Genomic DNA, 22,108 nt, shown 5'->3' with positions numbered 1-22,108 from the left:
TGACGCGGGGCTCGAACTCGCGGACCACGAGATCGTGACCTGGCTGAAGTCGGACGCTTAACCGACTGCGCCACCCAGGCGCCCCAAGTTGGTTCTTTTTAAGATTGTGGGTTTTATTTTTTTAAGATTGTGAATTTTATTTTTTTTTTATCACCATAGCAAACTGCATTTTATTTTATTTTATTTTATTTATTTATTTTTGTTTTAAGATTGTGAATTTTAGAATTAGCTTGTTAATTTTTATGAAAAAGCCTATTAGGACTTTGATTGGGATTGCATTGAACGTGTAGATCATTTTTGGGAGTATGAGTATCCTACCACTGTTGAGTATTCAAAACCATGACCATAAATTTGTTTTATCACCTCTCTCTCTGCTTTAATGTAATTTTCATGTGAGGAGGAAGTTTGTGTCTTGTTTATTACTGTATCTCTGGTGACTAGGACAGGCCTGGCACATGGAAGTGTTCAGCCAATGATTGTTGAGTGTGAATAAAGTAGTGGATAGGCATCCCTTAGACTTTGAGATTATGAATAAGCCAATGTGATTAATAGATATTCTACCAGTGTTGGCAAACTATGGTCCTGTTTTTTGTAAATAAATTTCTGTTGTTGTAACATAGCCACACCCATCTGTTTACATATTATCTGTTGTTGTAACACAGCCACACCCATCTGTTTACATATTATTTTTGCACGGTGGTGGCAGAACAGAGTAGTTTTGTATAGTCTTCAAGTCTGAAATACTATCTGGCCCTTTCAGAAAACCGTTTTGATGTATGTTGTAGAATTGTGGTAGGGTTTTTTTGTTGTTTGTTTTTTTTGTTGTTTGTTTTTTTAATTTTTTTTTTCAACATTTATTTATTTTTGGGACAGAGAGAGACAGAGCATGAACGGGGGAGGGGCAGAGAAAGAGGGAGACACAGAATCGGAAACAGGCTCCAGGCTCTGAGCCATCAGCCCAGAGCCCGACGCGGGGCTCGAACTCACGGACCGCGAGATCGTGACCTGGCTGAAGTCGGACGCTTAACCGACTGCGCCACCCAGGCGCCCCTGTTTTTTTTTTTTTTTAATCTTCTGATGAATGCCTATCTGTAAATAATTTGTCTGGTGTTTTTTCTGGATTCCTGAGGGGTAACTTCTAAATTCCTGGATTTTCCCAACTGATAGGAGTATCTTGTTACTCAGGATGAGCCAGTTGGATCACACCTGAGTTTATTCTAATGAGATGAATCAGGATGGGGGCTGGTCACCAGAAAAACTAACCATAAGACGGTTGGGGTTTAGAAGCAGGTGATACCAGCCCCATCACATGGCTAATGATTTGATGAGTCATGCCCACAAAATGAAACTCCAGTAAAAACTCTAGACACTGGGGCTCAAATGAGCTTCTTGGAAAATGAATATTTTAATACATCTAGGAAGGCTGTATAAGAACTACAGAAAGAACCAATCTATCAGTGCCATTGCTGAATTATTTGTGTCTTATACCTTCTTTTTACCTCAGCTTTTATTTTTCATTACCGCATTCCACCTTAGTGTAGCTTTGCCTGATAGCCTTTAACTCTAGAAGAACTGACATGAAATTTTTCCTTTTATGAATACATTACTTGAAAAGATCTTTTTTACTTCTGTGACTTAGTCCAAGTTCTCACAGAAAAATTAAATGGACACATTTATTAAACACCTCATTATAAAGCACCTGCTATCTGACAAGTACTTTTCTGGGAAAAGGGAATATGAGTACTTGTACTTAGGAATATTTCATTTCAGTTGGAAAAGAGCTATGAAAACAAAAATGTAGGGGTGCCTGGGTGACTCAGTCAGTTAAGCATTCAACTTTGGCTCAGGTCATGATCTCATGGCTCATGGGTTTGAGCCCCGTGTCAGGCTCTGTGCTGACGGCTCAGAGACCAGGAGCCTGTTTTGGATTCTGTGCCCCTCCCCCACTCATGCTCTATCTCAAAATAAATAAAGATGAAAAACATATGTATATATACATGTATATGTATATATGTACATATAGTAAGTCAGGTAGTAATAAAGCCTATGTAGAAAAACTAATCAGGGTAAGGGGATGAAGATTGCCAGGGTTGAGGGTGGGTTGGAAGAGATTTGCTAAATAATATTGAGTGGTATGCTGTCACTGATGAGGTGACATTTGAGCAGAGCCCTGAGAGATGTGAAAAATTAAGGTAAAACTACCTGGGAGGAGAATTTTTAAAGGCAGAATATACCTCTCCCTTCTCACGGGTAGCTTAAAGAATTTGCCTTATGTCTTTTTTTCCCTTTCCCCAAACTCTGTGTCTCTTTTAAAAGGTTAGTTTCTATGCCCTTCACAAAAATTAACTGAAGATGGATCACTGACCTAAATGAACTGCACTGACACATCATAATCACCTAAAGTCCATAATTTACAATAGAGTTTACTCTTGGTATTATTCATGCTATGCGTTTTTGGACAAATGTATTTTGAATGTATGTGTATATGAAAATAGGCTCCAGATCATTGTGATCAGAAAAATGAAAATTAAAACAATGAAATGCTACTACACACCTATTAGAATGGCCAAAATCTACAACAAGGACAACACCAGATGCTAGGGAGGATATAGAGCAACAGCAACTCTCATTCATTGCTGGGGGGAATGCAAAACCATACAGCTACCTTGGAAGACAGCTTGGTAGTTTCTTACAAAATCAAATATACTTTTACCAAATGATCTAGCAGTTGTGTTCCTTGATATTTACGCAAATGGGTTGAACTTATATCCACATAAAAACCTGCACACAGATGGTTGTAGCAGTTTTATTCATAATAGCCAAAGCTTGGAAGCAACCAAGATGTTTTTTAGTAGGTAAATGGATAAATAAACTGTGATGCATCTAGATGATGGGTATGATTCAGCAATAAAAAGAAATGAGCTGTAAAGTCATGAAAATACATAGAGGAAACTTAAATGCTAAGGAAACTTAAAAACTAAGTGAAAGAAGCCAAGCTGAAAAGGCTACAGTATACTATGATTCCAATTGTACATTCTGGAAAAGGCCTAACCATGGACACAGTAGTAAGTTCTGCGGTTGCCAGGGGTCGGTGAGGGGAGGGATGAATTGGCAGAACACAGAGGATTTAGGGCAGTGAAAATACTCTGTGTGATACTGTAATGATAGATACATGTTTTTATACATTTGTCCAAACCTATAGAATATGCAGCACCAGGGGTAAACCCTATTGTAAACTATGGCCTTTGGGTGATTATGTGTCAGTGTAGGCTCATCAGTTGTTACAAATGTACCACTTTGGTGTGGAATGTTGATAATGACAGAGGCTGTGCACATGTTGGGATAGGGGGTATGTGAGAAATGCCTATATGTTCCTTAATTTTGCTGTTCTAAATAATAAAATCTTTTAAAAAAACACATGAATGAGGAGCACTCATCTGTAAGCATGGGAGGTTCCATGCTTATCTCTAACCCAAAATTCCCAGATTCATCTATTCAGGGCCCTAGAGGAGAAGAATAGATAATTTTTTTCTGGCTTAAACCATATTTCACAACTTGTAGTTCAACACATTGACTGCACAACCTGTGGTCTCCAAGCTGATACTAGAGTGGAATCTACAACAGGCCTTTTCAGCTTTCTTTAAGATCCCTGTGTCTGAATGATGGGGAGACTGGGAAAATCCGTGGATCTCATTAGGGTTCACTGAACACAGTTTTCTTTTCTCAAGTTTATTAAGAAGCAGTATAATAGATTTGCATATGAATAAAAAATGCAAGGACAACCCAAGTATGAGTTATTAGATGGACTGCCTGGCAGCAGTCAGTAGTCTATATATTGTATAATTGGAGTAAGCACAGTGGACTGATAAGACAAATTCAAATCCAGACAGTTAATTGTCCTATTTAGAAAGAAAACCTTTGCCCAACAGAAACAGACCCCTGGTGCCACAACATCATCAGTCCACTTAACCCACCCCCAGCCCTTGGCAACCATAGATCCAATTTTTTTCCCTATAGTTTTTTTTTCTTTTGCAGTATGCCATATAAGTATAATCATAAAATGTATATTTTTGTCTTAATTCTTACACTTAGCATAATACTTGTGAAATTCATCCTTATTGCATAAATCTAGTAATTTCTTCTAGTTTATTTCTTTTTAATGTTGACTAGTACTGTGGATATACCACAGTTTTTTTGTTTTTTGTTTTTTTTAAAGTTATTGATGGGATTTTGATTAGGAAAAACGAGAAGATAATCTTTTGCTTTAAATTCCCCTGGTGACAAATTATGTAGAGTAGCTATTCATATGCTTATTTGCCATCTGTATAACTTCTTTGGTGAGGTGTCAAAGTCTTTGACCTATTTTTAAATTGGATTGTTTGTTTTCTTGTTGAGTGTTGAGTGTTCTTTGTGCATTTTGGATAAAGGTCCTTTATCTGTCTTTTGCAAATATTTTCTCCCAGTCTGTGGCTTATCTTCCCACTGTCTTGAGATTGTCTTTCACAAAGCAGGAGTTTTTAATTTTAACGAAGTCCAGTTTATCAACTATTTCTTTAATGTTGATCTACAAAGCCACAGCCATCTTCAAGATCATCTAGATTTTCCTCTATATTATTTTCTAGGAGTTTTACATTTGAATTTTACAGTTAAGTCTTTGATACATTTTGAGTTAATTTATTTGAAGGATCTAAGGTCTGGATCTAGACTCCTTTTTCTTTTTGTTTTCTCCCCCTCCTCCTCCTCCTCCTCCCCTGCGTCCCCTCCCCCTCCTCCTCCTCCTCCTCCCCCTCCCCTGCGTCCCCTCCCCCTCCTCCTCCTCCTTCTCCTTCTCGTTCTTTTGCAGTAGGACATCTAGTTCCAGAACCATTTGTTGAAAAGGCTATCTCGGGGCGCCTGGGTGGCGCAGTCGGTTAAGCGTCCGACTTCAGCCAGGTCACGATCTCGCGGTCTGTGAGTTCGAGCCCCGCATCAGGCTCTGGGTTGATGGCTCAGAGCCTGGAGCCTGTTTCCGATTCTGTGTCTCCCTCTCTCTCTGCCCCTCCCCCGTTCATGCTCTGTCTCACTCTGTCCCAAAAGTAAATAAACGTTGAAAAAAAAAATTTTTTTAAAAAAAAAAAAAGAAAAGGCTATCTCTGATGCACTGTTATGCCTTTGCTTCCCTGTCAAAGGTCAGTTGGTTGTTTTTATTTTAGTCTATTTCTGGCTCTCTCTCCTGTTATATTGATCTGTTTGTCTATTCTTTCATCAACACCTCCACTGTCTTTATCACTGTAACTATACTGTGGCATAGTAAGTCTTGAAGTCAAATGGTGTCAATACTACAACTTTTTTATTCTTCAGTATTGTGTTGGCTATTCTGGGTCTGTTCCTCTCCATATAAACTTTAGAATCAGTTTTTCAATATTCACAAAATAACTTGCTGGGAGTTTTAGTGTGACTGCAATGTATCTATAGATGAAACAGGGAGTAACTGACATCTTGACAATATTGAGTCTTCCTATCGATGAACATGGAATATCTTTCCGTTCATTTAGTTATTATTTAATTTTGTTCATCAGAGTAGTTTTCTTCATATAGATCTTATAAACATTTTGTTATAACTGTAGTTATAACTAAGATTTATAATTAAGTATTTCACCTTGGGGATTGCTAATGGTATTATGTTTTAATTTCAAATTCTACTTCTTCATTGTTAGTATATAGGAAAGTGATTGACCTTTGTATTAACTTTGTATCCTGCAACCTTGCAATAATGACTTATTAGTTCTGGGAATGTTTTTGTCCATTCTTTTTGACTTTCTACATAGATGATCATGTCATCTGTGAAAAATGACAGTTTTATTTCTTCCTTCCCAATCTGTATACCGTTAATTTCCTTTTCTTATCTTAATGCATTAGCTAGAACTTCTAGTATAATGTTGAAAAGAGTGTTGAATGGTAACACCTTTGCCCCGTTCCTGATCTTAGTGAGAAAATTTCTAGATTCTCCACATGAAGTATGATGTTAGCTGTAGGGTTTTTTGTAGATACTCTTTCAAGCTGAGGAAGTTCTCCTCTATTCTGAGATTACTGTCCTCATATGCTTTTAGATTTTAAAACTCAAAGGGAAGAATGTTTCTAATAGGGAAATGGATTTTTCTTGATTCTTTAATTTGCATATAATGTTTTATATCTGCACTGTTTAACCTTTAGTCTATAGGTTTCTGAATCTCAAAGAATCACAGCAGTTTTACAGGAGACATTAATTTCACCTGGTTGATTTTAACTCGACAAACAGCCCTATGACATCAGTAATTTATTGATATGAAGGAATTTGTTCCTTGGGGACTGGTTTCGGGACTGGTTTTGGCTTGGATTTTGGGTTGTTTACTTTGTGTACAGTATGTGCATTTGTGGTTACATAAGGATTCTGAAATTTTACCTATGACGATATGTCAAAACATATGTACTATAGTATTTGCATACTACAGGGTGGACGGTAGTAGTTTCAGGCTGATTGGTCTGTCCGGCAGGCACTTGTTTTCTGAGATCTTGTGTTTGTGACTGAGTCCTCTGGCCCATAGCTACTTGGTTTCGTACTTTTCACCTTACCCTGGTTGAGCCACTCACAGTCTTTGTCCTACTAATTTTGGATTTTGAAAATAAACCATGGAACTGAGTGATTTTCTGCTAAGTCTCCTTAATTCCATGTATGTATGTACGTATGTATGTATTTGCAGATAATGTATTTAACAGACCGCCTGTTATGTTTTCCCGACCATCTCTCATTTCTTTGCCTTTAAAGTACGTTTGTTGATTTAGTTTCTTGGATTTTGTAAAATACTTGTATTCTTCTAATAAAATTTGTTTATTCCATGAAAAAATGTAATTGTTCTTAAGGCCAGTGGCACACAAATTAGAATTCCTCAAAGTTTGGGCATGAGGTAAAATGGCTACTTCTTACTTTGGTATTGAAGGATATATGTGTTTGTTAGTAAAGGACTGAAATGTACAGATCTTATATGTTTGATAAACCTCTAGAAACACATAACCTACCAAGACTAAATCATGAGGAAATAGAAAATATGAACAGCCCAATTGCTAGCAAAGGAGATTGAATTGGGAATCAAAACTCTCCCAGCAAACAAAAATCCAGGAGTAGACGGCTTCACTGGTGAAGTATACCAAATATTTAAAGCGTTAATACTTACCCTACTCAGACTTGCACAAAAAGAAACAGAAGATCAGGGAACTCTTCCAAATTCATTATAAAAGGCATTTTGTTCAAGGACAGGACTAAGAAGCTCGCATACTGCTCCGGAATCATGTGACACATAAGCCACGTTCTAAGACGTGGCCAACCTTCCTCCCCAGCAAGGCAAAGTTCTTCCCACGGTTCTGGAAAGGTCAGTGTAAGAGCGCGAGGCAGTCGGGAACTTCCGTTTACAGAAGGGCGTGGCTGTAACCAGAGTCTCCTTGGGAATTCTGGGAGCGCGGTGGGCAGTCGCTTCCGCTCCAGGGAAGTGCGGCTGTGGTAGGGTCTCCTCTGAGGGAGTTGAGCCCGCATTGGCGGCGATGCCTTTTCTCTTGGCCCGGCGTCAGCTGCGACAAACACGTCTTTGCCCTTCTGGAAGAGGAATCTGTAGGCAGTAGCGGAAGGTGGGTTTGGCCCCCATTTGAGTGAGCTTTCCAGGTTTAAAGAGATTGCTCAGCGAGTAGCGGATCTCCTTCTGTTTTCTCTGCAACTCTGCCACCTCCTTGAGTTCTCTTTTTATCCCACCGTGATTATGGTGGGGCTGATAACAGCCAATATTTATGGAGAATCCCTGAGGACTCAGACAGTATTTCCAATTTTCTTGTGTTAACTTACTTCTTTCTCAGAACAACCCTATGATTATCCTCATTTTACAGATGGGTGATAATAGGCCAATAAGTGGCTGGGCCAGGGTTAAACCTCCGAAGCACGATTCCATGATTCCTTGTGATCTTGGGCAATACTCTGCTTCCATATCACATTAAGCGGTCATGAGGTTTAAATGAGATTATATGAAAAGTGCTTGGAATCGTTCCTAGCACACCCTATGTGCCTTCTATGTTACAGAGTACAGTATAATTGTAGTGTGTGGGAAATTCAATCAGTTACATTAGGAAACAGAGAATATCATAATATTTTTAAGGCAGTAGTTCTCAAAATTAGGTGTTAGAATTACCTGGGAAATTTGGTAGAAGTATTAAAAAAAATCCAAACCCTGTAATAGTTTCAGGAGACTGGACCTATCTTCTTTCTTAGCTCTTTGGGTGATTCTGAGACCAAGTATGTGAATTGTGATCTTAAAGTATTCGCTTCCTCCCCCCCCCCCCCACTTTTCTTTTTTAAAATTTAGTTCTTTTATATACCTGAAATGTTTGGATGTTCTGTATCATCACCATTGTTAAACATCTAATTGACACAGATTTGATTATCATTTGAATTCAGAAATCTCCAGGGGGGCAGGAGATATTACAGTGGACTTTATTGTTTTAAAAAACTAATCTGGTAAGTCTAAACTGCCCTTTCCCTGGCTAAGTGTGCTTGCAGAGACATTTACAAATCGTTCTCGGGATTTTTTCCTGTTTAAAAATTTTTTTAATGTTTATTTATTTATTTTTGAGAGAGAGAGAGAGAGAGAGAGAGAGAGAGAGCACGAGCGGGGAGGGGCAGAGAGAGAGAGAAAGGGAAACACAGACTCCAAAGCAGGCTCCAGGCTCTGAGCTGTCAGCACAGAGCCTGACGAAGGGCTCAAATCCGGAAACTGGGAGATCATGACCTGAGCTGAACTTAGACACTAAACTGATGGAGCCACCCAGGCACTCCTGGATTTTTTTTCTCTTGCGCTTCAGGAGTATCATATAACGAAGAGAAACTGTGAAAGCCTTATTCATAATAGCTAAAAAAAATATTAACAGATATCCACCCACTCTGATGTATTCATGCAAGAGAACATCACTCTAATAAAAGGATCAAATGACTGATACGTGCATCAACATGAATGGATTTGAAAAACACTATGCTCGGGGCGCCTGGGTGGCGCAGTCGGTTAAGCGTCCGACTTCAGCCAGGTCACGATCTCGCGTTCCGTGAGTTCGAGCCCCGCGTCAGGCTCTGGGCTGATGGCTCGGAGCCTGGAGCCTGTTTCCGATTCTGTGTCTCCCTCTCTCTCTGCCCCTCCCCCGTTCATGCTCTGTCTCTCTCTGTCCCAAAAATAAATAAACGTTGAAAAAAAAATTAAAAAAAAAAAAAAAGAAAAACACTATGCTCAAATAATTGTAATGCAAAGGAGTACTACTGTATGATTCCATATAATTGACATTCTAAAATTAATCTATGGTGAAAAAAATATCAAAACAGTGGTTGCTACTGGGGAAAGGGGTAGACATTGACTGGGAAGTCTCTCGAGGGAATTTTCTGGGGTGATGTTAATGTCTTGTATCTTAATAGGACTCTGAATTGGATACATAAGTGATAGGTAGGACATCTGGGTGGAGAGCTAAGAAATAAATATTGCTGATTTTAGAACCTAGGCTGTGAGTATATGGGTGAACACTATAATTCTACCAACTCTTCTCCACATTAAAGGGGCACCAGGGTGGCTCAGTTGGTGAAGCATCCGACTCTTGATCTCAGCTCACAGCTGGTGAGTTAGCATTCTTTCTCTCCCTTTCTCTGTGCCCCTCCCCTGCTCGCTCTCTCTCTCTCTCTCTCAAAATGCATAAACATTAATATTGGGGGAACATAGCTTTGAAAAGTTATGAGTATGGGGCGCCTGGGTGGCTCAGTTGGTTAACTGTCCAACTAGGGTTCAGGTCATGACCTCGCAGTTTGTGAGTTCGAGCCTCGCGTTGGGCTCTTGTGCTGACAGCTCGGAGCCTGGAGCCTGCTTCAGATTCTGTGTCTCCCTCTCTCTCTGCCCCTCCCCTGCTCATGCTCTGTCTCTGTCTCTGTCTCTCTCTCAAAAATAAACATTAAAACAATTTTTTTAAAGAAAAGTTATGAGTAATTTTTGTTTTATATATAACACACACACACACATATATACACACACTCACACACACACACACACACACACACACACAATCCCACACAATTTGACAGAAACGCATACACATAAAAGGTGCACATTGATCACAGCATGACTACCAGTGGGGCAGGAGAGAATGAGAATGTGAGTGGTAGGGGAAATAATTGAATAAGTAAATGTTATTTTTAGTTTTACATTTTGTTCAGCATTTCTATGTAATTAAAATAGGAATAGGGTCTGTGGAAATTCTGGCCACATTGTTGCCAGAGACCTATAATTTTCCAGGAAGAGTCTGGAAGTGAATCACACCTGAATTTGTGTGCCAAGTATATTGCACATGGACAGTACATTTTCTGACCATAGAAAGAACACAATCTTTTCATGTCAAAATCCTGTAGATATCATTATATTTTTTTGAGTGTTTTTAATGTTGCAGAAAAGAATTCAAATGCATGGCTTATGTTTCATTCCTTTGAAACTGACTTGATTTTTAGCTTTACCTTGTATTTCAAAAATATCTCAAATGTTGACAAGTGCTTCTCCACACTCCCCTCCCCCTCTTCTCCTTCTTCCTCTCCCTCCTCCCCTTCTCCTATGTCTTAAAAAAAATTTTTTTTTAACGTTTATTTATCTTTGAGACAGAGAGAGACAGAGCATGAACAGGGGAGGGGCAGAGGGAGAGGGAGACACAGAATCCGAAACAGGCTCCAGGCTCTGAGCTGTCAGCCCAGAGCCTGACGCGGGGTTTGAACTCACGGACCGAGAGATCATGACCTGAGCCAAAGTCGGCCGCCCAACCGACCAAGCCACCCAGGCGCCGCCCCCCCCCTTCTCCTATTTCTGTTCGTTACATTATTTAATATTGCTCACATGGAGAAATTTTGTTCATCCTCTCTTGACTGTTTACTTACTACAATCTGCTTCCTTCTGTAATCCTCTTTTTTTCTAATTAGTTTCTAAGATACACCTAACTGATGTGTTTGTATTCATTATAGACATTCTCATTATCTTCAGGCTTTTCCTTTGAGTTCTGAAAACAAGTTTATGAAACGTTCTTTTCTGCCATATATTCATTTTCCTTTGAAGCCGATCTGATTAAAAAAATGCTTTATTTTTTAGAGCAGTTTTAGGTTTACAGAAAAATTTTGGAGAAAGTACAGAGATTTACCATATACCTGCCTCCCCCCTCAAACACTGCTTTTCCTATTACTGACATTTTGCATTAGTGTGGCATGTTTGTTACAGTTGATGAGCCAATATTGATATATTATTATTAACTAAAGTTCGCGGTTTACGTTAGAGTTCACTCTTCGTGTTGTACAGTTCTGTGGGTTTGAAAATTGCATAATGTCAGAGGCGCCTGGGTAGCTCAGTTGGTGAAGCGTCCAACTTCGTCTCAGGTCACGATCTCACAGTTTGTGAATTCGAGCCCCACGTTGGGCTCTGTGCCAACAGCTCAGAGCTTTGAGCCTGCTTTGGATTCTGTGTCTCCCTCTCTCTCTGCCCTTCCCCCGCTCATGCTCTGTCTCTCAAAAATAAATACATGTTTAGGGGCGCCTGGGTGGCGCAGTCGGTTAAGCGTCCGACTTCAGCCAGGTCACGATCTCGCGGTCCGTGAGTTCGAGCCCCGCGTCAGGCTCTGGGCTGATGGCTCGGAGCCTGGAGCCTATTTCCGATTCTGTGTCTCCCTCTCTCTCTGCCCCTCCCCCGTTCACGCTCTGTCTCTCTCTGTCCCAAAAATAAATAAACGTTCAAAAAATTTTTTTAAAAAAATAAATACATGTTTAAAAAAATTTTTTAAATGCATTATGTCCTGTATCCACCATACAGTATCATACAGAATAGTTTCATTGTCTCAAAAATACCACTCTGTTCAACTGATTAGCCCTCCCTTCCCCTAAGCCCCTGGCAACTACTGGTATTTTTACTGTCTCTACAGTTGGAATTCTATGGTATATAGTTCTTTCAAACTGGCTTCTTTCACTTAGCAATGTGCATTTAATGTTATTCCATGTCTTTTTATAACTTGATAGTTAATTTTTTTATTGCTGAATAATGCTCCATTGTACGGATGTACCATACATCCATATATCATTGATTTTTATGCATGCGAAAAATCACTCATATTCAGAATAATGCCCCAATCATAAATATACATGTGAAAGTATAAACAGAAAATGGACAGCTACATAATCACCACTCACACCAAGAAATGAAGCACCCCAGAAGAAGCTCCACTCTTACCCACAGCACCGTGGTGCTTCCTTCTCTATCATAAGTAACCAATTACCCTAATTTTTTTTTTAATTTTTTTTCAACGTTTATTTATTTTTGGGACAGAGAGAAACAGAGCATGAACGGGGGAGGGGCAGAGAGAGAGGGAGACACAGAATCGGAAACAGGCTCCAGGCTCCGAGCCATCAGCCCAGAGCCCGACGCGGGGCTGGAACTCACGGACCGCGAGATCGTGACCTGGCTGAAGTCGGACGCTTAACCGACTGCGCCACCCAGGCGCCCCCATTTACCCTAATTTTTATAGACTCCTTTGATTTTCTTTATGTTTTTACTACAAAAGTGTCCATCCTGAATAGTATAGTTCAATTTTGACTGTCTTATGAATTTTGTATAAACGGAATCATACCACACCTCCTATTTTCTGCCTAGCTCTTTTGTTCAACATCATATTTATGAGATTCACCCATGGTGTCGCATATAGCTAAAGTTTGTTCAGTATCCTTGCTGTGTCCTGCTCCGTTGTGAAAAAATTTATTCATTCTATCATGGATAAACATTTGGAGTATTTCTAGCATATCACCATTATGGATGATACTGCAATGAAAATTCGTATACATGTCTTTTTGGTAAACACACACACACAGTACTTATGGGTGTATATCTTGAGTAGATTGGAAGTTTCATAAGAAATACTTCAAATTTGGCTCTATAGTCCACCAGCATGAGATTTTTGCTTATTGCTTGAGGTAGAGATCATTATTCCCCCCTTGACACCACCCAGTTTAAATTTTTTTTTCAACGTTTTTTATTTATTTTTGGGACAGAGAGAGACAGAGCATGAACAGGGGAGGGGCAGAGAGAGAGGGAGACACAGAATCGGAAACAGGCTCCAGGCTCCGAGCCATCAGCCCAGAGCCCGACGCGGGGCTTGAACTCACGGACCGCGAGATCGTGACCTGGCTGAAGTCGGACGCTTAACCGACTGCGCCACCCAGGCGCCCCACGACACCACCCAGTTTAACTCAGCACCATGTATGGAATACCTTCCTCCTTACCACAGCTCTGCAGTGCCACCTTTGTTGCAAGCCTGAAGTCAACATGTGCTCTTGTGCATAGAAAATCCAAAGGATCTAGTATAAATTATCAAAGTTAATCAGACAAGCTGGCAAGATTGAAGAATAAAGGGGCAAAAGCAACATTTAGTAGAAGTGGTTAGGGTAAGAATCATTATCTTATTACCAGTCTCATAGCAAATGTTTTCAACTCTTCACATTGCTTTCCATGTTCGCTGTAATTTATTGCCAGTTCCCTAAATTTTCTCATCATGAATGGATGATTAATTTATCAACCTCTCTGTTTTTTTGCATTCCTGGTAAGTCTGCTAGGCATGATGTGTTATCTTTTTAAAAACTGTTGAGGGGCGCCTGGGTGGCGCAGTCGGTTAAGCGTCCGACTTCAGCCAGGTCACGATCTCGCGGTCCGGGAGTTCGAGCCCCGCGTCGGGCTCTGGGCTGATGGCTCAGAGCCTGGAGCCTGTTTCCGATTCTGTGTCTCCCTCTCTCTCTGCCCCTCCCCCGTTCATGCTCTGTCTCTCTCTGTCCCAAAAATAAATAAACGTTGAAAAAAAAATTAAAAAAAAAAACTGTTGAATAAGTTATGGCATAGAATTTTTACATGTGTGTTTACGATGAGATAGGCCTACCATTTTCCATTCTAATAAAGACGGCAACAGATTTTGATCAGTGTTGGTTGGAAATTAGTTGAAAGTGTTTCCTATTTTGTTACTCTCAGGAAGAATTCTTTTTTTTTCTTTTTTCTTTTTAAATTTAGACCCAAGTTCGTTAACATACAGTGTAGTATTGGTTTCAGAAGTAGAATTTAGTGATTCATCACTTACATGTAACACCCAGTGCTCATTCCCAAGTGTCTTCCTTAATGCCTGTCACCCATTTAGCCCATCCCACCCCTCCATTAACCCTCAGTTTGTTGTCTATATATGAGTCTCTTGTGCTTTGCCTCCCTCTCTGTTTTCATCTTATTTTTCCTTCTCTTTCCCTATGTTCATCTGTTTTGTTTCTTAAATTCCACATATGAATGAAATCATATGATATTTGTCTTTCTCTGATTGACTTATTTCACTGAGCATAATACAGTCTAGTTCCATTCCACATTGTTGCAAATGGCAAAATTCCATCCACATTGTTGCAAAAAAAAAAAAAAAGATTTCATTCTTTTTGATTGCTGAGTGATATTCCATTGTATTCTAAGATAAGCATGGGTTCTTCCTTAAATGTTTGATAGAGTTCACTGATGACACTGTCTCAGACTAGAGAATTCCTTTGTGGATTTTTAATAAATTCCATTTCAAGTACTAGTTCTATTCAGAGTTGTGATAACTTCTTGTGTCTGTTTTGGTGTGTGTTTTAAATTCTGTTTTAAATTCTCTAGAAATTTATTCACTTAAGTTCTCAGTTTCATTGGCATTAAGTTCCCCAGAGTATCCCTTCATGTCCATAAGAATGTATAGTGATGTTTCCTTTTTCATTCATTTCCTTGGTAATTTGTGATTTCTAACTGTTTTAATAATAAATCTTCACATGGATTTGTCAACGTTTTTGTTCTCATTTCAAAGAATAACCTTTTTAGTCCTCTTGCACTATGTTTGTCTTCTATTTTATGTATCTGTTCTCATTTAAAACAGTTTTTTTAGATGTTTATTTTTGAGAGAGACAGAGACAGAATGCGAGTGGGTTAGGGGCAGAGAGAGAGGGAGACACAGAATCTGAAGCAGGTTCCAGGCTCCGAGCTGTCAGCACAGAGCCCGACGCGGGGCTTTAACCCACAGACTGTGAGATCATGACCTGAGCCGAAGTTGGACGCTCAACCGACTGAGCCACCCGGGCGCCCCAAGAACAGAGGATTCTAAGGCGTGGTGCAGGTAACAAGCACAGCAATCAGCAACGACCCCCAGGTCTGGGGTGACAAAGTGAAGAGACAGGGATTATGAAAACTGACAAGCTTGGAGGAAGGTCCTGATATCTTGAAACTCAATCCGCCAAGGTGGGAGGACTGTTCAGCTGGCTCTGGTTCCCGAGCTCAGTCAGAGGAAGAGTGCTGCAGTTCTAGGACTTAGACCTCTGAGGAGCAGGATGTGAGAGGCTGTTTGATAGTGTCTGCGAGGAGCCATGAAACTGGTTTTCAGGTGTTGGAAAAGGTGCACATTAGAGTGAGCAGCTGCTACTAGAAGGCAGTGCTGTTCCTGGAAGCCCAGAGGAAGTCGCAAGTCTCTTCCTTCTCCAGCCTTGCAGTCTCCTTCTGTCGGCAGAGACTGACACGGAACCAGATGTCAAAGCAGAAGGATAGGCTGCAAAGCCTCCATCCCAGCGCCATAAAACAGGGTAAAGAAGGGTGGTTTGGGAGCTGAGGGACGGTACTATATTAGAACACACATGGGAGTTTTAAAATAATCTTTTCTTGTTATTGAGTTCTGGCTGAAGTTCATTACATTCAGAAAGCACATCCGGTATTATCTCAGCATTGTGAAATTTGGTGCTATTCCTTTAGGGCCCGTCATGTGATCCCTTTTTGTAAATATTTTATGTGTGCTTGAAAAGATGTGTATTTTGGAGCGTTTGCCAGAACCTTTTGTTCCCCTTACCCTCAAATGGGTGTCAAAAATGCTGCGGACCTTCCAGGCTTTTCAGCTATCACCCCACGAGAAAAGTCACCACAAGCGCATGACTCCCTCACTTTCTCTGAATTTTAGCCCACGAATTCTCCATCACCTTGTCTTTCGATGCCTCTTGACAGCTTTAAAAATGTATCTAGGGGCGCCTGGGTGGCTCGGTTGGTTAGGCGACTGACTTCGGCTCAGGTCATGATCTCACGGTTCGTGGGTTCGAGCCCCACGTTGGGCTCTGTGCTGACAGCTCAGAGCCTGGACCCTGCTCCAGAGTCTGTCTCCCCCTCTGTCTGCCCCTCCCCTGCTCACGCTCTGTGTCTGTCTCTCAATAATAAATAAACGTTAAAAAAATTTCAATAAAAAATGTTATCTACCCATCATCTGCCAGAAGTTTATTCAAATGACCTGTTTTATTATTACAGGGAGTGGAAGTATATTAAAAATTTGTCTATTGCATTTTAAAATTTCCCTGTCGTTTTATCCAGAAAATTCACCTATTATCAGATTGATCCTCCTTAATATACAAACTATTAGGTATTTTTTAAAACATTGTCTTTTGGGAGGGGTTGTTAAATTAGGAATTACATGGTATTATTTCTTTTTTTAATCTTCCAAGTTTTTATTTAAATGCCGGTTAGTTGGGGCGCCTGGGTGGCTCAGTCGGTTAAGTGTCTGACTTCGGCTCAGGTCATGATCTTGCGATCCGTGAGTTCGAGCCCCGTGTCGGGCTCTGTGCTGACAGCTCAGAGCCTGGAGCCTGTTTCAGATTCTGTGTCTCCCTCTCTCTCTGACCCTCCCCCGTTCATGCTCTCTGTCTCAAAAATAAATAAATGTTTAAAAAAAACCACGTTAGTTAACATACAGTGTAATATTAGCTTCAGGTATAGGATTTAGTGATTAATCACTTACATACAACACCCAGTGCTCATCACAAGTGCCCTCCTTAATACCCATCACCCATTTAACCCATCCCCCGCCTACCTCCCCTTTAGTAGCCATCAGTTTGTTGTCTATAGTTAAGAATGTTTTACGGTTTGCCTTTCTCTTTTCCCATGTTCATCTGTTTCTTAAATTCCACGTATGAGTGAAATCATATAGTATCTGTCTTTCTCTGACTGGCTTATTTCGCTTAGCATAATACCCTCTAGCTCCACGTTATTACAAATGGCAAGATTTCATTCTTTTTGATGGCTGAGTTATATTCCATTGTATGTATATGCCACAACTTCTTTATCCACTCAACAGTTGATGGACATTTGAGCTCTTTGCATAACTTGTCTGTTGTTGATAGTGCTGCTATAAATATTGGGGTGTATGTATCCCTTTGAATCGGTATTTTTGTATCCTTTGGGTAAACACCTAGTGGGGCAATTGCTGGATTACAGGGTAGTTCTATTTCTAACTTTTTTTTAGGAACCTCCATACTGTTTTCCAGAGTGGCTGCACCAGTTTACATTCCCACCCACATTGTAAGAGGGGTCCTCTCTCCGCATCCTCACCGACACCTGTTGTTTCCTGTGTTGTTAATTCGGTACCCCGCATGATTTCTTGCATCGATTCTGGTCCTTTTGAACCACAGACCATTTTCACATAACGGATGTGATGAGAGAAAGAAAAAAAAAAAAAAACAACTCTCTAAAGGCCTGAGATACAAGGGAAGCCATTTTAGATTTCTATCGAAGTCAGCCTGATTGTACATAAACTTTGTCTAAACCAAAAGCCTGATTTACGGCCCACCAAGCATACACTGTGCACCTGCTCTGTAAGTGAGTAGCGTAACGGAAAACCATCTTGTCCTTAAGATAGCCAACAGTGCTCCTTCTCCCTGCATTCCTTGATGTTAAGACTTGTGACCCCTGCACACATGTTAATCTAGAACCTGTTGAGCTTTTATAAGATGTAGAACAAGGGATACGATCCTTTGAAAACCGTTCATTCTCCAGAACACATTCTTCCTCTGTGAAGAGTGTTTCCCGGGCAGCTGTCCTAACTTGGGCTTACACAACACTCTCTTTCTTGCTTACACAGATTGTAAAAGGTGTCTTCATTTGGTATCTACACCTGTCCTGTTGTTTTTCCTTCACTCCTCAGTGACAGTACCTGCCCAACATTTGAGATAGTTCCAGTCGGACATTGTATTTGACCTCATTCAGCTGTTTTTCAGCACCACACTGTACTTCTTATTGCCAAAAATCTAGGCCTTAACTTCTACTTTACAGAAAACGTTGGCATCAGGACAACGCATGCCAGAAGAGTCATTAGACAAATCCAGAATGTGAGCAATCCTACATGCCAACCGAGTTACTTATTTCAGCAGGTCAAGGGCACACACAAAAAAAGGGGAGCTGTTCTAGATTATAAGAGGCTCAAGTGACATAGCATTGAATACAATTAATATCCCAGCATAGAGGAAAACGATAATATATTTATTCCCCAGGAGAAACCTGAGCAACCAAACTTTTTCTTCTCTTTTCTCTCTTTGCAGATTTTTTTTTAAATTTTTTTTCAACGTTTTTATTTATTTTTGGGACAGAGAGAGAGACAGAGCATGAACGGGGGAGGGGCAGAGAGAGAGGGTGACACAGAATCGGAAGCAGGCTCCAGGCTCCGAGCCATCCGCCCAGAGCCCGACGCGGGGCTCGAACTCAACGGACCGCGAGATCGTGACCTGGCTGAAGTCGGACGCTTAACCGACTGCGCCACCCAGGCGCCCCAGTCTTTGCAGATTTTTCTGGATTAAGGCATTATTTCATCTCCTGTCCTCCCTGAATCACGTCCTCCATAAGGCAACTTAAAAGTTTTTATGTCTAGAGCAGGGAGAAGATCAGCGATGTGATACTAGAAGCTTAAAGAAGAAAAATACTTCAAGATTCTATAAAGGTTTCCAACGTTTGTCTCTGTCAGTATAGCTCCTCCCATTTGCCTTATGACTCACGTTTCATAATCAGCAATTAAAGCCACGGAAATGTGGAAAACATTTGTAGCTTCTGCTTTATGGCCTGATCAATCAATGGTTGCATCTGCTGCTTGTGGATTCTTGGCATCCACGTCCATTCTTGTGGATCTTGCGATGAACACTTCAGGGTAGGTAGCACTGTCGGTTCTAGACGCACGCACGCCCATATAGACTAAAAAAGGCAATCCAGTCAAAGTAAGGTTGAGTCAAATTCAATACTCTGTATAGGTCAGCACAATGTCCTTTTAGTATCTGCATTCCGCTCCCCACCCCCACCCCCACCCCGCCATCCCTTCCTTTCCATAATCCCCTCCCCTCTACTCTTTCTCCAGTTCACTGGTCTCTAGGAGGTAGCTTCTTAGAACAGCTCCATAGTTTGCTTTGGTTGAGTTTTTTCTTAGTTTTTGTCACTTAGTTTGGAAGAAAAAAAATTTTTCAAGAAAACGACGGGGGAGGGGGCGGCCAAGCTCCACTAACGGTATAGAATTAATTCGTACTGACTATCCAAAAGAGAATACCGCCTGTCCAAATACTGACTATCCCAAAGAGAGAGGAGAGCCTTGAGGAAAGGCCACTGCGCAGGAGGTTCCGGGATTTGCAGTCCACCGATGCACAAGGTCAGACGCATCACGCTCCCGAAAGACGCCTCGCTTGCATGGTTGGCTGGAGATAATACAGAAGTACATCAGCATTTCGGGGTTACGGAACTCGCTCCGACCCGCAGGCTCCGAAATACAATCCAGCCTCTCGCTGCGACAGCCGACACTTCCACCCTAGGAAGGCGACGGGGTGGCCTGGGAATTCTGGGAAGTGTAGTCCCGGAACTCAGTGAGGCTGGATAACTTCCGCCGCAGGCGGCCAAGGCGGCGTCCCTGCTCCCGCCGGGAATTCTGGGAAGCGTAGTCCAGGGCGGGGGGCTTCTGTAGGCAGAGTCGCTTCCGCTCCAGGTACGCGAGGCCGCGGCCTTCGTTCCTCCGCGAAAGGTGAGCCCCTGCCTCCCCGGGGGCCCTCCCCGCGGCCGCACTGACCTGGCTTCCCATTGCCTTGGCCCACGGTGACCAGGCTCTGGACGCTGGGGAAGAGAAGCCGCCTGCGGCCAAGGGCGGGGTTGGTGTTCCCTTTGAATGAGCTCTGTGGATTGCGGGGCGGTGGGCGCATCCCCGGCTCGGGGTCGGGCCAGGCTCCCACCTCGCCGGGCGTGAGGGTCTCCTCCTGGCCCTGCGCCTCCCCGCCCTTTCCCCGACCACCAGCCAATGCTGCCGCATCCCAGCGGTGGCATATTCGGAGAATTTCTGTGCGTCTCTGCCTCTCTTTCCTCTTCTTCAAGTGGATATTAGCGTCTACCTAATGGAGTTATTTTGCGAGTTAAGGGAGGATGGAGAAGTGGAGGACTTAGAGCCTGGCTTGGGGTTAAAAAAAAAAAAAAAAAAGGCCCCTGTTAGCAGTACCTTTTAATTTCTCAGTCCCCTGAAAGCTTCTGTGAACCTGGGATGGGGTAAGAGTTCCGGCTCCTGGCCTTTCTCAGATCCCTGAAGAAAGCGAAGCTGCACCCAGATTCCTAATTGTGTTTGTTTTTTTTTTTTTAATCTAAATGTAGGTTTTTGTAGGGGTTATTCCCGGATGTTGTCTGCACTGTCCACTGTAATGTACATGGGAGTTCTGATGAAGTTGTGATTTCTCTGAGCCTCCTTTCCTTCCCCAGCCTGGACATCGTTGAAAAAGGCTGCTGGGAGGGGGGAATGACGCTTTGGCTCCTGGAAGAAGAGCCTCACCTGAGTAGGACTTAGCATCTTTCTTCCTCTTAAGTTATCTCCTCTCAGGGGAGAAGATGTTTCCTTTACGCATCTGCAAATTCTACCAGGAACGTGCCCTGACTTTTGTTTAAATACAGGAAGGGATGGGGGAGTACTTGGGCACGAGTAATAAGGATTGTACTTACTTTTTTAAAAGTTTTTATTTATATTCCAGTTCGTTAACATACAGTGTAATACTAGTTTCAGGTGTACAATGTAGTGATTTGACATCTAACACCTGATGGTCATCACAAGTGCCCTCCTTGGGGGCGACGTGGTGGTTCTGTCGGTTGAGCGTCTGCCCCTTGGTTGCCGCTCAGGTCATGATCCCAGGGTGGTGGGATCCAGCCTGTCTCGGGCTCTGAGCTGCGCTTGGAGCCTGCTTGAGATTCTCTCTCTCTGTCTCTCTCTCTCTCTCTGTCTCTCTGCTCCCCCCCGCCCCCCAAAAAAAGAAAGGGAGGAAGGAAGGAAGGAAGGGTTAAAAAAACACAAGTGCCCTCCTTAATCCCCACCTCTTATTCCACCGATCCCTCCACTACCTCCATTCTAGTAACCATCAGTTTGTTCTCTATAGTTGAGAGTCTGTTTCTCGGTTTGCCTCTCTCTTTTCCTTTGCTTGTGTCTTAAACTCCACACAGGAGTGAAATAACATGGTATTTGCCTTTCTGTGACTAACTTGCTTCACTTAGCGTAAGACTCTAACTGCACTCATGTCGTTGCAAATGGCAAGATTTTATTCCTTTTTTATGGTTGAGTAATATTCCGTCGTGTATACGTATACTACATCTTCCTTATCCATTCATCAGTTGAGGGGTTTCCATGATTTGGTTGTTGTAGATAATGGTACTGTAAACATCGGGGTGCATGTATCCCTTCGAATCAGTATTTTTATATCCTTTGGGTAAATACGTAGACGTGCGATTGGTGGATCGTGGGGTAGTTCTATTTAGAACTTTTTGAGGAACCTCCTTACATGTTGTACCTTGGATGCACCAGTCTGTATTCCCACCAGCAGTGTAAGGGGGTTCCCTTTTCTTCATATCTTCGCCAACAATTGTTGTTTCTTCTGCCGTTGATTTTAGCCATTTTGATAGATGGGAGGTGGTATCTCATTGTGGTTTTGATTTGCATTTCCCTGATGATAAGTGTTGTTGAGCCTCTTTCCGTGTGTCTGTTGGCCATCTGACTGCCTTATTTGGAGACTTGTATGCTCATGTCTTCGACCCATCTCTTAACTGCATTATTTGTTGTTGGGGGTTGATTTGTAGAAGTTCTTCATTTATTTTGGATATTAACCCTTTATCAGATACGTAATTTGCAAATATCTTCTACCATTCTATAGGTTGCCTTTTAGTTTTGTTGATTGTTTTCTTTGCTGCACAGAGCTTTTTATTTTGATGTAATC

The 22,108-nt window shown here is 41.7% G+C and overlaps 2 protein-coding genes across 4 annotated transcripts in view; both read left to right on the top strand.

The window, feature by feature from the left end:
• ZNF285 (zinc finger protein 285) overlaps positions 1–18,931 on the top strand; it is a 55,630-nt gene extending 36,699 nt beyond the window's left edge. For 2 of the 3 annotated variants that reach the window (XR_015244934.1, XR_015244936.1), the window contains exon 3: positions 18,680–18,931. The gene's annotated coding sequence lies outside the window, so the exon portion shown is untranslated. Of the gene's footprint in view, positions 1–7,471; positions 7,639–18,679 lie in introns of those variants that run through there. The other variant, XR_015244935.1, reaches the window with a different exon arrangement.
• An 871-nt stretch (positions 18,932–19,802) lies between these two features.
• ZNF112 (zinc finger protein 112) overlaps positions 19,803–22,108 on the top strand; it is a 32,893-nt gene continuing 30,587 nt past the window's right edge. The window contains exon 1 of the mRNA XM_086690023.1: positions 19,803–19,893. The gene's annotated coding sequence lies outside the window, so the exon portion shown is untranslated. The remainder of the gene's footprint in view (positions 19,894–22,108) is intronic.

Source organism: Puma concolor, chromosome E2, assembly GCF_028749965.1.
Source record: "Puma concolor isolate L17-30 chromosome E2, mPumCon1.1.hap2, whole genome shotgun sequence".
Classification (NCBI taxonomy): domain Eukaryota; kingdom Metazoa; phylum Chordata; class Mammalia; order Carnivora; family Felidae; genus Puma; species Puma concolor.
Note: the sequence above shows the minus strand (reverse complement) of the source record. Positions and strands in the feature narration are given on the sequence as shown.